Genomic DNA, 16,547 nt, shown 5'->3' with positions numbered 1-16,547 from the left:
TGCCTCCCAAGTGGTGGGATTAAAGGCGTGCACCACCACACCCAGCAACAAAAATATTTTTTAAAAAAACAATAAACAAGGCTACAAGAAGAAACTCTGTCTTGAAAAATAAAAAAAGATAGAAATCATAAACTTTCCTCTTTAAGAAAAATGTATACTATTCTTTTTATCAAAAAGAACCACAAATCATGTTCAAGTAGTTTCTAATTAAAGCTTGTGTGCAGTGTTAGTTCTAGTTTTTGCCATGGACAGTCCCACTTCTGCAGGAACTTCTGTCCTATGTGGACACAGTGAAGCTAGATTTGTCCCCAGTAGCTTCACTTTGTATTAATATTGCTAAAACATATACACTCAATGTGTATGCCAAAATCAAACTCACAGTTGATGTGGTGTATCATTATTATGTAATTCTTCTCTGTGGCTGAAGATGTGCCATGAGGTTCTCCCACCTTAACACAATTAATTTAAAAACAACTGTATCCACTCCCCTCCCTCTACATGCACACATAGTATTTATCTTCTCTTCCCTCTCCCTCTGCGTACACACATAATAATGTTTGCCTAGTATTGTTGGGCTTGGCTATGAGTCAACTCTAATCCTAGCAGAGGGGACAGGAATGTGTAAACACACGCCCTTTTATCTCTTGCAAAGCAAGGAGTTGTTACGAAGTAAACTAGGGGGGGGGAAATCCTCTTAGCTTAAAACACCACTGAGTTTAAAGACGAAGTAGAAAGAAGAGAATTTCTTTCGTGAGAACATTTGATTTCAGATTTTTTTAAAATCTGAGTGAGTAAACATCACCTTTGGTGCTTGTTACAAACACAGGCACATTGGTCTAGGAATTCAGCCCTCATCCCAAGCACTCAGCACTTCTCTTAGATTATTCCAATGAAGGTGGAGCCTGGGGCTTCAGTTCTGGACAGCAGTACTTTAAAAAACCCTAGTAGTTAAGTGTGGCACTGTGGCTATAGGAACTGAAAGTGAGATTAGTCTAACAGTTTAGTAAAAGGCTTGCCACTACTACTAAAGTAAAACTGCCCAAGTTGAGGTCAAAACCAAAAGCATTGTAAAGGATAACACATTTAGTTAAAAATAAATCAAAATAAAATATATTCTATTCTCAGTGACAATGTTGTTTAAATTCTCTATGGTATAGAGAAAATTCTTCATGACATAGGAAACAGCTTTTTGGACATATGATGTTCCACATTTAAAATCTGAAAAGGTAAAATTGGAGTCTCCATTCTTCCGATAACCATTAACTTAATACTGGGCAATCCTCATCCCCCTTCCCTCAAAGTAAGGTTGAAAGACTAAGGAGATAGTGAGAGCAGGAAAACGCACTCAAAGGCTAAAAAGGCTACAAAATGTTAAATCACCATAATTATTCCTTGGCTCGGTAAATCTGGAATGTGTGGAGGAATGCTGAGTGGATGTATCAACCGTCAATAAAGTGCTGGTTAGCCAATCAGCTGGGCAGAAGGACAGGAAGTGGAAGGCGGGGCTATCTGGGAGAGGAAGAGCAAATTTGGCAGTGGATGATGAGGAGGAGACAAATGGCCCAAGTATCATAGTGGCAAGTACTTGGGATATATGTATGTTATGAGGTTTAGAGTAGTTTGTTAGTTTATAAGTAGATTAGAATCAGTTTAGATTCTGCCCGGCTCAGAGTGCTGGCAGCCTTAAAGTACGTTTCAGTCTCCCTGTGTCAGTTATTTGCTTCTTAGGCATAACCGATACATTTTTAATGTAACAAATGAGTAAGGCCACACTTTGAACTTGCAGACCCTCTGTAGGATCCTATGAGTCTGGAAAGAAGCAAGTCAACAGCACTGGGCAGCTCCTCCCTCTCCTGGAAGCACCATGCCCGGCAGAGCAGAAAGACCAGGCTGGCCTAGAACTCACAGTGATCCGCCTGCCTCTGTTCCTGAGTGCTGGGATTAAAGGCATATGCCACCACCCACCCCCCACCCCACCCCCACACACATATCGGCGGCTATCTCATTTATCTTTGTAGAAAGATGTAATACAATTTGTCTGCCCTATTAAAACTGTAGCCAAGTACTCTCCCATCCAACCCCTGCATTAATTCTCAACGTTGGTGCATTCAGAGATGATTTTCCATATGTTTTAGGATTGTAGCTTTGCTTTTATCCATTAAATGGTTAAAAGAAATTTCATGCGAAATAAAAAATCTGATGATTAAAAAAGAACCGAGAGCTGGGCATGGTGGCGCATGCTTTTAATTCCAGCACTCTGGAGGCAGAGGCAAGTGGATCGCTCTAAGTTCGAGGCCAGCCTGGTCTACAAAGTGAATCTAGGACAGCCAAGACTACACAGAGAAACCTTGTCTCAAAAAAAAAAAAACAAAAACAAAAAACAAACAAAACAAAACAAAACTGAACCAGAATCCCAGATTAAATTACTACTAAATTATATAAACATTAATTTTTAAATATTTATTTATTATTTATACACTATTCTGCCCACATGTATGCCTGCACAACAGAAGAGGACCCAGATCACATTATAGATGGTTGTCAGGCACCACGTGGTTACCGGGAATTGAACTCAGGACCTTTGGAAGAACCGACAGTGCTCTTAACCTCTGGGCCATCTCTCCAGCCCAAATAGATTAATTTTTGAAGAAAGTAGTATTGTATCTTTATTGTTGATTCCAGTACATACAGACTCTACTGTGGCTTTTAGAAAACTCTGGAAAATGTCACCTCCTACTATCCTCCTTGGTCCTAATGAATGCTGTCTGCTCAGGTCTGGTCCCTCTCTCCCATGCCCTTATATCATGAACATAGCTTTTACAGCCTTCATCTTCCTCCCCAAATACCTTCTATTCCTCGCTGTTAAGCACAGGGCACATTCTACTGTTTGAACCTGGACTTCCTTTCGTACTTAAGTCAGTGACACAGAGCATTATTTCCATTTATTCCTTATTCCCGTTAAATATTCCAACTTTCTTCATGAATATTCAGTTTTCATAATAACTAAAATGGTAATTTTAAGTTACTTAAAAGATGTGTGCTTGTTTCTTTGAAGGTTTTGGGGACACGTGAGCTTGTATTTGCTTTGGCCTTAAATTCACAAAGATCCTCCTGCCTCTGCCTCCTCCTGCCCTGTGCCACCACTGCCCTACTGCCTGTTTCCCTTTTTTGAGACAAAATCTCTCTATGTGGCCCTGGATGTTGTGGAACTTGCTTTGTAGACCAGGCTGGCCTCAAACTCAGAGACCTGTCTGCCTCTGCTTTCCCAGGGCTAAGAGCAAAGGCGTGCCCCACCACACCTGGACCATTTTACTTAGTTTTTATTTTGGAACATGGTCTCACTATAAAACTCCGTGGTTTGCCGAGAGTGGTGGCGCACAACCTGTAATCCCCACACTAGGAAGCAAAGGCAGGTGATCTCTGTGAGTTCAAGGGCAGCCTGCTCTACAAAGCGAGGCCAGGACAGCCAAGGCTACACAGAGAAACCCTGTCTCGAAAAACAAAAACAAAACCTGTGGGCCACAAACTGGAGATCCTCTTGCCTGAGATTCCTGGGTGTTGGGATTGTACGTGTTTCTAACCGTACCCACATGGTCCCAAATAAACATTAATGGCAACCTCCTTTCTACGTAAGCCCAGTCCATTGCGCTGTGTTCTGACTTACATAACTGACTTAAACTGCTGGTTTTGCTTTACGTTTGTGTTTAATAAAGAAATACAAGTATGTTATTACAAGGAAGAGGCTAAAAGTTGACTAACATTAGAAAAGGAGTCTCCATTTTTCAGTTATTAGGGGATATCTTACTGACAATGAAATATGTGAAATTCAAAGGACAACAATTTTCTAACACATGATGATGTCAATGTTATTTATTATTTACCACTGGGAATCATTATTAATTATATATTCAATATGTAAGTACAAATTGCCTATTCCTAAATGTAATATTTTTATTACTACTTTGAAATGGGTGTAAAAAAATAAATATACAACAGAGTGTGGTGGCCCACGCCTTTAATCACAGCACTCAGGAGGCGAAGGCAGGTGGATTTCTATGAGTTCAAAGCCAGCCTGGTCTACAAAGTGAATCCAGGACAGCCAAGTATACACAGAGAAACCCTGTCTCAAAAACCAAACAACAAAAATAAATAAATAAATAAATACACTTGCTATCTCAAAATTAAGGTATTGACATCCAGCCCAATTCACATGAAATCACGCATCACAGCTTCTTTTCAGTGGCAATGGTTACTTATAGCAGGAGCGACCTCTGCCGTGAAGTCGAGGATACCATGAGTTCTTCAGTTTTGAAGGAAATAGTTCTCTCCATGGGAATTCTAGAATTGATGTCACTAGTGTTAAAACTTGAGGAGGAAGAACTTCATCAGTTTTACTTAGCTCAACCATCTTAACAGAGATAACCCTTGAGGTCTGCAGCCACTTCCCCACCTTCTTTCTTCTTTTTCTTTTTCTTCTTCTTCTTCTTCTTCTTCTTCTTCTTCTTCTTCTTCTTCTTCTTCTTCTTCTTGTTTTTCAAGATAGGGTTTCTCTGTGTATCCTTGGCTGTCCTAGACTTACTTTGTAGACCAGGCTGGCCTCGAACTCACAGTAGTCTGCCTTCCTCTGCCTCCCAAGTGCTGGGATTAAAGGCGTGCACCACCCAGCCCACTTCCCCATTTTACATGCTTATGGTCTGAGAGATAAACAGCTGCCCAAATACAAACGTGGCAACTCTTAAAACTGCACACACACCCCCACCCCTGGCTTAGCCAGGCGTGTTGAGTCTAGGACAGCCAAAGCTACACAGAGAAACCCTGTCTCAAAAAACAAAATCAAACATACACACAAAAACCTGCCCGTCTCCTCTACAAGCACCTGAAAAATCTGGCCAATCTTGGTGAAGGTACAATGTTTTAACTCTGACTACCAAATTGCTTTCTTCTTATTCTTCAAATGCCTTAGCTGTGCACTAACCCTCAAACTTAAGTATTAATTGTGTGCCCCTAAAAAAATGGAGAAAATTATTAATTACAAATTAATAATCTACTATATTTCTAATTTTACTTATGTTTAGAAATAGGAAACTGAATTGAACAGTATCTTTTATGTTAAGCTTGGTTTTTCTTTTTTTAATATCTTTATAAGTTTAAAGATTTAAGTCCTATCCATTCTATTTATTATACTTATATGTTTAAAACCCACATTCGTAAATACTTGCAAACACAGGAATATCATGTTCCTATGCAATGGCTACTTTGATTTTTTTAACAGACATGAAAAATGTCTCACTATTCTAATAAATTTGTAACAACATACCAAATACAAAAATCTGCTTGATTTGTTGCTGTTATTAAAAACAATGTTAAATAAACATATGCTGTAATTTGATGCTGCTTAGCTGAAAACAAACAAAAATGTGAAATAAAAACCATATTCTTTAAATAATTTGTGCTGGGTTTCACTTAATGATTTCAAAATATCCTATATCATTCTACTAAAAAAAATCTGAAGAGGGAGGGGAGATGGCTCAGTCAACATAGTGCTTACTGCAGAAGCTTGAGGACCTGAGTTCAAGTCTCAGTGCCCACATGAGCCATCAGGCACGGTGAGACCCATCTGTAATCACAGTACCAGAGGGGTGGAAAGGAGGGATCTCTGGGGTTTTCTGAAAAGATAGCCTAGACCAGTCTGTGAAACCCAGGTTCTGGTAAGAGACTCTGCCAAAAAATCAAAGTAGACAACCCCCAGGGAACTGGCCTCTAGTATCTACACAAATACACACATTTTCAGGTACACATGTACATGTGCTCCTGTACACACACACACACATCAAAATGGCTCAGCAGGTAAAGTTTATGATGCCTGAGGGTGCAAGCCTGATGACCTCTCATCTCTGAGTTCAGAGTTTCATCTCTAAACCCATGAAAACATAAAAAAAGAAAACAAACTCTACAAAGCTGCCCTCTGATCTCCACACATGTCCTGCGATACATGTAAACCCCACTCCTCCTCCCCTTTCGCATACCCACATGAAGACATCATATATGCCTACGCACACAGTAAAAATTACTATATAAAATTGAAAAGCTTTGGAGCCAGGTGTGGTGGCACACGCCTTTAATCCCAGCACTCGGGAGGCAGAGGCAGGTGGATCATTGTGAGTTCGAGGCCAGCCTGGTCTACAAAGTGAGTCCAGGATGGCCAAGGCTACACAGACAAACCCTGCCTCGAAAAAACCAAAAAGAAAAAAGAAAAAGAAAAGCTTTGAAAATTAACATAGAAACCTACAGATAAAAAAACCCAATGCACAGCTAATATATGTTTTAAGCATCTGATATTTTCCATCGTATCTGTAGTGATCCAGGTGTAAGGGAATCTTCCTTAATTACCTGGAAAACCTACAATCACTTTACCACTCCCTGGTTCTTCATCTTACCTCAACAAAATTAAAGACCTGGAATTTGAATTTTGAAATCTCAATTCAGGACAAGCACAATCAGTTTTCCAAAACAACAACAAAATATACATCAGTAAAAGTGGGTTTTGAAGTAATTACTAGATAATGTTCAAGCTGAGATAGGATGTGTTCTGAGGGCCACCCTTTCAAAAGCATTTTTGCCTGTAATGTATATTAAACAAACAAGCAAACAAACCAAAAAAACCTTTTGACATCCTTTCCCCAAAATAAACCTTGATTTAAAAAAAAAAAAAAAAAAAAAGGCAGGGAGATGCTGGAGAGATGGCACTGGTGCTCTTCCAAAGGTCCTGAGTTCAATTCCCAGGAACCACATAGTGGCTCACAACCATCTATAATGTGATCTGGTGCCCTTCTGTGGTGTGCAGACACACATGAGGCATTATGCTGTATAAATAATAAATCTTTTTTTAAAAGAGGGAAGAATATTGGCATTTGTGTGTGTGTACGTGTGTGTTCTATTATCCTTCAAGTATGTTTTCACACACATCCCACAAAGAAGAAATGTTTTCATTAGTTCTTGAGAGAACTACATGTTCTGGAGGAAGAAAATTGGATCAGACGTTTGCACCTATTCCCAAATATTAATGAACAAGTGATTGAACTTTCTGGAGGAAAATTTCACAGGTGTTTGGTTGGTTGGTTCTCTCTCTCTCTCTCTCTCTCTCTCTCTCTCTCTCTCTCTCTCTCTCTCTCTCTCGCCCCCCTCCTCCTCCTCTTCACTCTAGCATTCCACTGTAATGCACAGCTGTGCTGTTGAGAGGGACTCATTGGCAATTTCAGTCACCTCACTGCCACCATGTTAAGTTGAATCAGGAACAGGAAGCTGATGGACAGGTCATGAAGGTGTGCTGCTGCACATTGGCTTGCTCCCCCCATGGCTTACTAAGCCTGCTTTCTTATAAAAACCTAGGACCAGTGGAGGCCTCACACACAATGAACTGGGCACTCACTCCCTCACTAAGAAAATGTCCTACAGGCTTGTCTTTAGCCAGATCTTATGGAGGCATTTTTCTTAACTGAGGTTCCCTCCTCCCAGATGACTTTACATCACATTAAGATGATAGAAAACTCTTCAGCACAGTTGTCAAAGTGAAACTTTTCCAGTGAAACCCACTCCCAAGAAAGCTGTCATCTCTTTTTATTCAGGCACGGGATGGATATTTCTTGTGCTTTTCCAACTATTTGGGGAAAGAAAAAGATAAAGTACTTCTCACCAGCAAACCAAGAAATGGTATTTGGATGAAGTTTTCCTTTAAAAAAAAAAAGCCCTGCCCCCTAGATGTATTGCAGGTGTGGCTGCTGTGTCACATGTGCATCAGCAGGTGGCAGAGAGGAGATAGGCTATGTCTATGCTCAGTGTCCTGACCTATGGAATTTCTGAATGACTAGAAGCCTAACATTCCCTGAAAAAAGGGGAGCCTGAGATGACCACCAGTCAGTCTGGTGCTACGCAGGCCCTGGGAGCAAGCCTAAGACTAGAAGAACCCTGCCTGAGACTGAGGGCCCTGAAGCAGGAATAAGCCCAAGACAAACACCTCTCACATGTGGCCACCAGGGAGGGCCAGACAAGGAGGCAGCCTGAGACAACCACCAGGCAGGCGCAGCACAGGCCTGGGAGGAAGTAGATGGACTATGTCCGAGATAGCCCCTGCCTGGTGCCATAAGGCTCAAAGGAAGCATGGCGCTCCTGAGACCCACTCCTGGTCCTGGGTGCCACTCAGAGGAGCAAGTAAGTGGTAGAGAAATGGAAGAGAAAGAAAAATGGAAGGATGGATAATAGGCACAATGAAAAGAGGCAGAGCTGGAGACTTGAGGATAGTGAGGAACAGCCTGATGTGAGAGTAGCCAGTGATGTCACCTGGGACCATCGTGGGGTCCTGGTCTGTGCTGCTGGGGTGGGGTGGGGTGGGGTGAGGTCGGGTGGGGGTGCATGTCTCGGTCTGTGGCCCTGGAGCAGCAGGGGTCTACTACTACCAAAGGCCAGGTGAGTGTCCCTGGTCTGGATTGCTGCCAGGGGACATGCTGATGTCAGCAGAACTGGCCCCACTCTTCTCCTGGGCATCCTGGGAGAGCTGACCTTGGCCTTCGTCTGCTGTAGCACTTGGGAGAATACTGCAGCTTGCCTGGGCAGCACAGGAGAGCTGGCTCTGGTAGCTAGCTGGACGTTGCTGATGAGCTGTCCCAAGGGCGTGGGAGTGGGAAAGCTGGTAGGCTGACCAGCTCAGATACCTCTTAGGCCCAGATCCAAGGCTCTGAATTGTCCCACCCCAACATCTACCTCACTGATAAGCGATGAAACAGAAGAATTGGAAGGAAAAGTAGTCAGAATGCATTGCATCCATATATGAAACTGTGTAGTATCTAGAAATGAAATTAATAAAAAAGAAATGATAACTGTCTTAACATGAATGAATGCTAAAATATTGTCACTCTCAAATGTTCATGTTTTATGTAATTTAAATGAAATTTCTATAAAGAAAAACATCTGTACAGAGAGAAAGTGTAAGGTAAGAGAGCATAAGTGGAAATAGCTAACAGTCAGTGGGTTCTTTTGGAAATTAGCAGAAAAAAAAATCTAAGGTTGCACAAATGTGAATATTCTAAAATCATTAACTTCTTATGTTTTTATGAAGGGATAAAGATTATCATATTGCCTCCAAGTGTGGTGAGACATGCCTTAATCCTAGCCCTCAGAACCTAAGACAGGAAAGTGACAAGGTCAAAGCAAATCTGAGCTGATACCAGCACTCAAGAAGACAGAGGGAGGCAGGGTGTTCGAGGCCAGCCTGGTCTACAAAGCCAGTCCAGGGCAGCCAAGGCTACACAGAGAAACCCCTGTCTTGGAAAAAAACAAACCAACAAAAAAATTAGCCAGAGCTGCACGGCCAGAACCTGTCTCTGAAGACCAAAACCAAAGAAACAAAGGCAACCATCCTGCTCTTTTTCAGGGGTAGTTTCATTTTAGATAATTATGTCTCTCTAGTTATATTTGTGGAGAAGAAAGTAACCATGGCAAACGCGGCTATTGTTTAAATCATCGCTATTTAGGGATGAGAACAGAGGTAGGAATGTGGAAAGGTGAGCAATTGTTTTCCTCGGGGGAGAATATAATTCTGAGTGTTGAGCTAATGTGACAGTCCATGAGGAGAACCAGATTGCCTCATAGTCAAAGGCAGCAAGTTCTGTTTGTCTAGAAGAAAGCTATAGAAGTGTCAGGGAATAAGAGCTACAAAAATAGCCGGGCGTGGTGGCGCACGCCTTTAATCCCAGCACTCGGGAGGCAGAGGCAGGCGGATCGCTGTGAGTTCGAGGCCAGCCTGGTCTACAAAGCGAGTCCAGGACAGCCAAGGCCACACAGAGAAACCCTGTCTCAAAAACTAAAAAAAAGACAAAAAAACAAAAAAACAAAAAACAAAACAAAACAAAAAAAGAGCTACAAGAATAAATTTAGCTACTTTATTTTCCCTGGAGTCTCACACTTATTTTTATCTATAACAAAAAGTAGCCACACTACAAAGAAAAAGAAAAATCTTTCTTGTGTTAAGCAAATCTTTCTTGTTGATTTCAGATAATGCAAACATTAATACTTAGAGGTTTAAGCTTTAAGTGGGGGAATTGAGCTGCCATTTGCCGCCCTCTACAGATGAATCTAAAACTCGCAATGAGATTCAGGGGGGAAAAAATGTCATGTGTGAAGACATGCATTGAATAACAGTAAGGAACTGGTCTAAGTAAGCTATAGACAATTTCATCACTCAGCTATCAGAGGGCACCTACACACACCTCAGTGGTATATCCTACTACACAGAGAGACTGTGGTACAACCTACTGCTTTTACACTACAAAATATGCACAGTGTGAGAGCTAGAGGCAGCTGCAACACATGATAAGCTCACTTTTAAACACTCCCAAACATAGAAAATGAAGAAAAAGAATATAGGCCATTCACTCAGGGATAAGAATGTGTCAACTCCATTGTAAATCTATGAAGGCGCCTTTGAACGTGTGGCCCATTGCTGACTGGAGCCTCACGGTGTGGCATGTGACAATGTTACAATGCAGATGTGTGCTTGTAAACTTGAAACAGAAATATAGTATGAAACTGCAAAGAATTTTCTATTGCCGCTGCGTTAATGTCATGTGACTCAAACATACTGTGTGTTTGATGATTAAGAAATGGAGACTTCTCCCCTTTTAGTAGTTGAGGAATGAAAGGAAATTTATACTGCAATTGAGATAGAAGTTAAGCATTGACCTCGTTTTAATTTTTTTTTTTTTAATTTTAATTTATGTGCGTTGGTGTGAGGGTGTCAGATCTTGGAGTTACAGACAGTTGTAAGCTGCCATGTGGTTGCTGGGAATTGAACCCTGGTCCTTTGGAAGAGCAGGCAGGACTCTTAACCACTGAGCCATCTTTCCAGCCCCAGTTCTCATTTTTAAATAACAATTTAATGCACTATAAGATCTAGTTCCCCCTTCATTACAATTTCACTCTATCATCTTTAGCTGATTATCTTTCAGTTAAGGTAATTTCCCCCAGAATAAATGCAAACATTGACTTTTCTTTTCCTTTTTTTTTTTTTTTTTTTCCTTTTGTTTTGTTTACGACAAAGTTTCTCTGTGAGGCTCTGGCTGTCCTGGACTTCCTTTGTAGACCAGGCTGGCCTCAAACTCACAGAGATACGCCTGGTTCTGCCTCCCAAATTCTGCAATTAGATGTGCACACCAGCCCGATAAACATTGATTTTTCAAGTTAAAAAAAAAATCCATGATGCAAGAATGACACAGTAGAAATGTAAGGGAACATTTTTCTGATTCAAATTCTCCAACAGCTGAGAAATCAAGGTTGTGTTGAGGACAGATAATGGAAAACTTCAGAAGGATTGCTGGCCATGAAAATGGAGTTAGTGAGCATCTTTCTTTCTGAGACCCTGAGCATCCAAAAATCTTGTACTAGACAGAATTTTCTATTTAGGAAAAACGTGCAAGCTGAACTATAGCTGAGTACTGTGTTGAAAGCAGATAGTGCTGATGCAGCTCCAGTGAGTATTCCTGTCTACAACATCAGGAAAGGATACAGTGATCAGAACAGGACCACAGCTGAGAGAGGTCAAAGGGCATGTACACCAGCTGCCCTGGAAGAGCCATTTGAGATACAAGCGAAAGTCACTACATTGGATCACATCCTGGTCGCAAATACATCTTGATACTGATGTCAGGATGAAAAGAGAATCCCTTGGCACCATGTGAAATGAACCACCTGTCAAAGCTTACACCATACAGAGGCAGTTCAAATAATAAAAATGAGCCTTTTCCCAGATCTAGAATGGAAACGTCTTGAGGGGGTGGGCGGGGAGTAGATCTTCGATTTGTGAATTTAAAGAATCTTTGAAGAACAAGGATTATCTGCAAAAATAAAAAAATAAAATAAAAATAAAAATAAGCTTTATGCCTTCAAACAGAAACAAAGATTTCACCTAGACACAAGAGAAAGTGTGTTACATTTTCCACAGTAGCACCAGTGGCTAGGGGGCAAAAAAGAAATAAAGGGAAAAAAAAAAAAAAAAACAGTGAAAAATTCAGAAGTTTCTGGAGACGCCCTGCCATAGCTAGATGCTATCATCTACCCACCTCCTCACAGAGCTTCCTCCCTGCTCCTTCTGAGTGTTGTAATGTCTCAGCTCCTCTGTAATTCCCAGCGCTGCTCTTTGTTTAGATGGTTTCCCCACTATAAACTAGCACCAGGATATCAGTATTGTGTTGACTTTGGTTCTCACTGGTCCAGCACTGTAGCAGTCTGTGACTTCTGGTGGCTGAGCTACCCAGGCTCAGTAACATAAAACAAAACGAATGTGAGACAGCTAATTAAGACACTTTGAAGACACTCAAATGAGAGACCAGTGTCTTAAAAGGAATGCAAACCTGAAGCCAGGTAGTATTGTCAACTGTTCTTTACCGTGACAGGACTCCAGCTGATTTTAAGGAGTACTTGCTATGTGGTGCCTACTAAGACCCAAATGAAATTCCAAATTATCATTTGTCAACACAAATCTCTTTTCAGTGGGTCTTGCCCTGTTTGGTGTTGTAAACATTTTCATATATCCTTTTCCCTTTTGAACAGTGTTGTGATTCTCAATCATTCTGACTTAACATCACTAGGAAGAATAGAAAAGCCAAACAGAAAGACAGCAGGAAAATCAGAGACGCATTGAGTAAATGCAGAAGAAGAGAGAGGAAGAAGTGGAGAAGGGAGGGAGGGGGAGAAGGGAGAAAAGGAGGGAGAACACAGAAAGAAGTATTAAAGCATTACTTAGAGTAACGCTTTTATATTTCAAGCAAACACTGTTATTTGCTGCCCCTTACTGGTAAAACAATAAAACTGCTAAATCACATACTCATTTTAATGGAAATAAATCATTAACCACTATGAGATAAAAGGTCGTCTCAAGTAACCGAAGGCCATCTAAGAAGAGTCACTCGGGGAAGGCCCTGACCTATTAGCCCCTGACCAGATAACCATAATGAATGTTTACTTTAGAAAAGCCCTGAAAGGCAAGTCCCATATAAGGCTCCTGGCCTCTTTTGCTCAAAAACCTAGAAGTTAATATTGGCAGTAAATGTTGTCAATTACATTTCTTGACACAACAACCTCGCTTTACTCATCTTTGAGCAACTGTCTGCCAGATACTGTCATCTGAGTTCTCGTTGCTTGGCTGCCAGTCACTCAGTCAAATATAAAACGGTGATCCATGCTGAGCAGAAGCTAGCTCAGTTGCAGGTAGAACAGGAGGACGGGTGATTTTCTAACCTATATATTATTAAGCGAAGGCGCTTCATACTCGCTTTTCATGGCGCAGAGCATCAGAAAGGAACAGAAGTGGCAAGGAAAAAATGCCTCAACAGGTGTGGGAGAGTAACCTCACTGGAGGGTTCCCAGGCTCCTGAGGTTGATTTGGGTGTGAATGGATAAGACTGGCCTCGGTTATGAGTCGGGAATTCTGGCTATCAAGTACTGGACCTCTTCCTGCCTTCCAGTTTAACTACAGGAAGGTATGAATTTGGTAATGAAATGGCCACAGCTTTACCCAGAAAGGGACACAGACCAGTGCATAAACAGCACCGTGGATGGACTCCATAAAATGTGTGGGTCAATGAAAAAGGCAGATCCTAGGGTTCTCTTAGGTAGTATACATAAAGGGCCTGATTCTTTAAAGCAGAAGCACGACAGAGAAGAAAACAATGGTGAAAATCTAGAAAACATGACAAGATTGAAATGGAAATGAGCTATGAAAAAAAAAGCCGGGCGTGGTGGTGCACGCCTTTAATCCCAGCACTTGGGAGGCAGAGGCAGGCAGATCGCTGTGAGTTTGAGGCCAGCCTGGTCTACAAAGTGAGTCCAGAACAGTCAAGGCTACACAGAGAAACCCTGTCTCAAAAAACCAAAAAAAAAAAAAAAGAAAAGAAAAAGAAAAAGAAAAAACTAGGAAGAGCAGAGAGTACGTAAGACAAAGAATGAAGGAAAGTGTGTGTGTGTGTGTGTGTGTGTGTGTGTGTGTGTGTGTGTGAAAATTTAAGAAATGAGAACTTTGACCAGCAACAAGATGCTTTGAAGCTTTGTGTTGGCTCCCCGAAGTGCAACATTTAAAAGAACAAGAAAATAGGGGCTCTCTGTCTGTCTGTCTCTCTCCATCACCACTCCCTTTTCTCTTACACACACACACACACACACACACACACACACACACACACTACAACCAGCAGGATCAGAAAGGGTGGCTCTGGGAAGGGAGTTGCAGTCCAACAACTCCATTCAGATACATTTCAAATCCCCCGGTTTTAGCATCGTACAGCATCCATTGCTGTCCGAGAGCCTAGAGGGGCTCCTATCTTTCCTGGTGTTTAACAATAAGTGATAGAAAATATACTGCCTCATTTTTTTTTGTCTCCAGTTTCATCAACTACATCCCACTGAAAATAGAAAAGGTCATCAGTGACTTCCTAACTGAAGCATGCTATAAACTTAATTATTTGAGGCCTTATGTTGCTACCTTATTTCCACTGAGACTTTTTTTCAAAGCCCCATCATAAGAACAACCTGTTCTGACCATAGTAACTGAAATATTCACTGCCACACTGCTATGTTTCCTAGCATTATCCCTTTGGGGTTTCTATTATGGATAAATTCAAATACTTGAGTCTGCAGTGCTCCACCCACACTCACACAATCCCAGAAATAGTGTAGTCCCCATGAGCCATACTACAAACCCAGTAACACAATAAACACCTAGAGTTGTAGAAACAGGGCTTTCATTTCAACAACAGGGACTACCCAACACTCTCCAAAGTGTTGAGCTGCCATGAAATCCTCTGAAAGCTTAAATTTAAGAGCATAAAGACCAAACTCTTTTTGGAGCAACATAAAACTCAGAACAAAGCTCAGAAAATGTTGATAGGACCGTAGATGTATCCAACACCCAGCACAGTAAAATGCACCGACACAAATGATCGGCCTGTAAAGAAGCAGAAAGTGTGGCCCGATATGAAACTTCAAAGAACAAACAAGTTAGAATTAATAAGCAAGGTCACTTTTTAAAATGTAACTGCGTACCATGCATTCAAAACCATCCGTAGGAACATGAAGAATACTTGAAAGAACTACACTGAGATTTTAGAGATTAAAACTAGTGTGTGAGAGCCAGGCGGTGGTGGCGCACGCCTTTAATCCCAGCACTCGGAAGGCAGAGGCAGGCTGATTGCTGTGAGTTCGAGGCCAGCCTGGTCTACATAGTGAGTCCAGGGCAGCCAAGGCTACATGGTAAAACCCTGTCTCAAAGAAACAAAACAAAACAACAACAACAAAAACTAGCGTGTGAAATGAGCATACTGAGTAAACTTGCTGATAGAATCATTCATATTCTGAACAAGAAATTAGAAGACTGTTAAAAATATGCACATAAGCCGGGCGTGGTGGCGCACGCCTTTAATCCCAGCACTCGGGAGACAGAGGCAGGCGGATCGCTGTGAGTTCGAGGCCAGCCTGGTCTACAAAGTGAGTCCAGGATGGCCAAGGCTACACAGAGAGACCCTGTCTCGAAAAAAAAAAAAAATGCACATAGAGAAGATTGGAATTTTTTTAGATGTATGTGTAATAGCAGTGGTGGTGGTATTAGTGTGTGTGTGTGTGTGTGTATATATACACACACACACACAATATATATATATATATATATATATATATATATATATATATATATATATAAAATAGCATAGCGTAACAGAGCATAGCATGGCATAGTATAGTATAGCATAGCAGTATATTACAGAGGGCAGAAGAGGGCAGCAAACCTCCTAAAGCCTAGAGGCAGTGTGAGCTACCAGACATGGGTGCAGTGAGTGCTCATAACCACTGGGCCACCTCTCTAACCCCAGAATACTTTAAAAATGTAAATTATTGCTGAGGGAACACAGGTTAATCTGTACATACTTTTAAGTCACGGAAGGAAGAAGAGGAGGGGAGAAAAATTGTTTAAAGAAATATTGCTGAGTTTGTCTTCCAGACTGGATACAGACTATAAAGCCCCAAATCTAGGAAGCTCAACAAACTCAAACACAAGAAACAGAATAAAAACTACACCAAGGCACATCATAATCAAAGTGCCCCTGGCCAGGACAGTCTTAAATGAGCAGACAAAAAAGACATAATAATAGCTGCATATGGCGACACATGCCTGTGACAAGTTGAATGCCAGCTTGGTATGCGGAAAACTTCAGGCCAACCCAGGCTACACAGGCAGACTTGTCCTCAAATAAATATATAAATGTATTTATAGAGGTAAAAATAAAAAAATCTTATAATGATAGAAACAAGAGAAGCTAGAGGACAAAAGAGCAACGATTTTAAATCTTTGAAGGAACATAATTAATTATATGCTAAATAAAATTATTATTAAAATAAGGATAAAGACATGTTTAGGGCTGGAGAGATTGCTCAGAGGTTAAGAGCACTGGTTTCTTGTCCTGAGTTCAATTCCCAGCAACCACATGCTGGCTCACAACCATTTATAATGA

At 41.2% G+C, this 16,547-nt stretch overlaps 1 non-coding gene across 1 annotated transcript; it reads left to right on the top strand.

Annotated features, from left to right (window-relative positions):
• The first annotated feature begins 7,746 nt into the window (after nt 1-7,746).
• On the top strand, nt 7,747-7,880 carry LOC127193471 (small nucleolar RNA SNORA17). Its single transcript, XR_007831124.1, has one exon. It is a non-coding gene; the product is annotated as a small nucleolar RNA SNORA17 (small nucleolar RNA).
• The last annotated feature ends 8,667 nt before the right edge of the window (nt 7,881-16,547 follow it).

Source organism: Acomys russatus, chromosome 8 (genome assembly GCF_903995435.1).
Source record: "Acomys russatus chromosome 8, mAcoRus1.1, whole genome shotgun sequence".
Lineage (NCBI taxonomy): Eukaryota > Metazoa > Chordata > Mammalia > Rodentia > Muridae > Acomys > Acomys russatus.
This window is presented reverse-complemented; position numbering and strand designations above follow the sequence as displayed.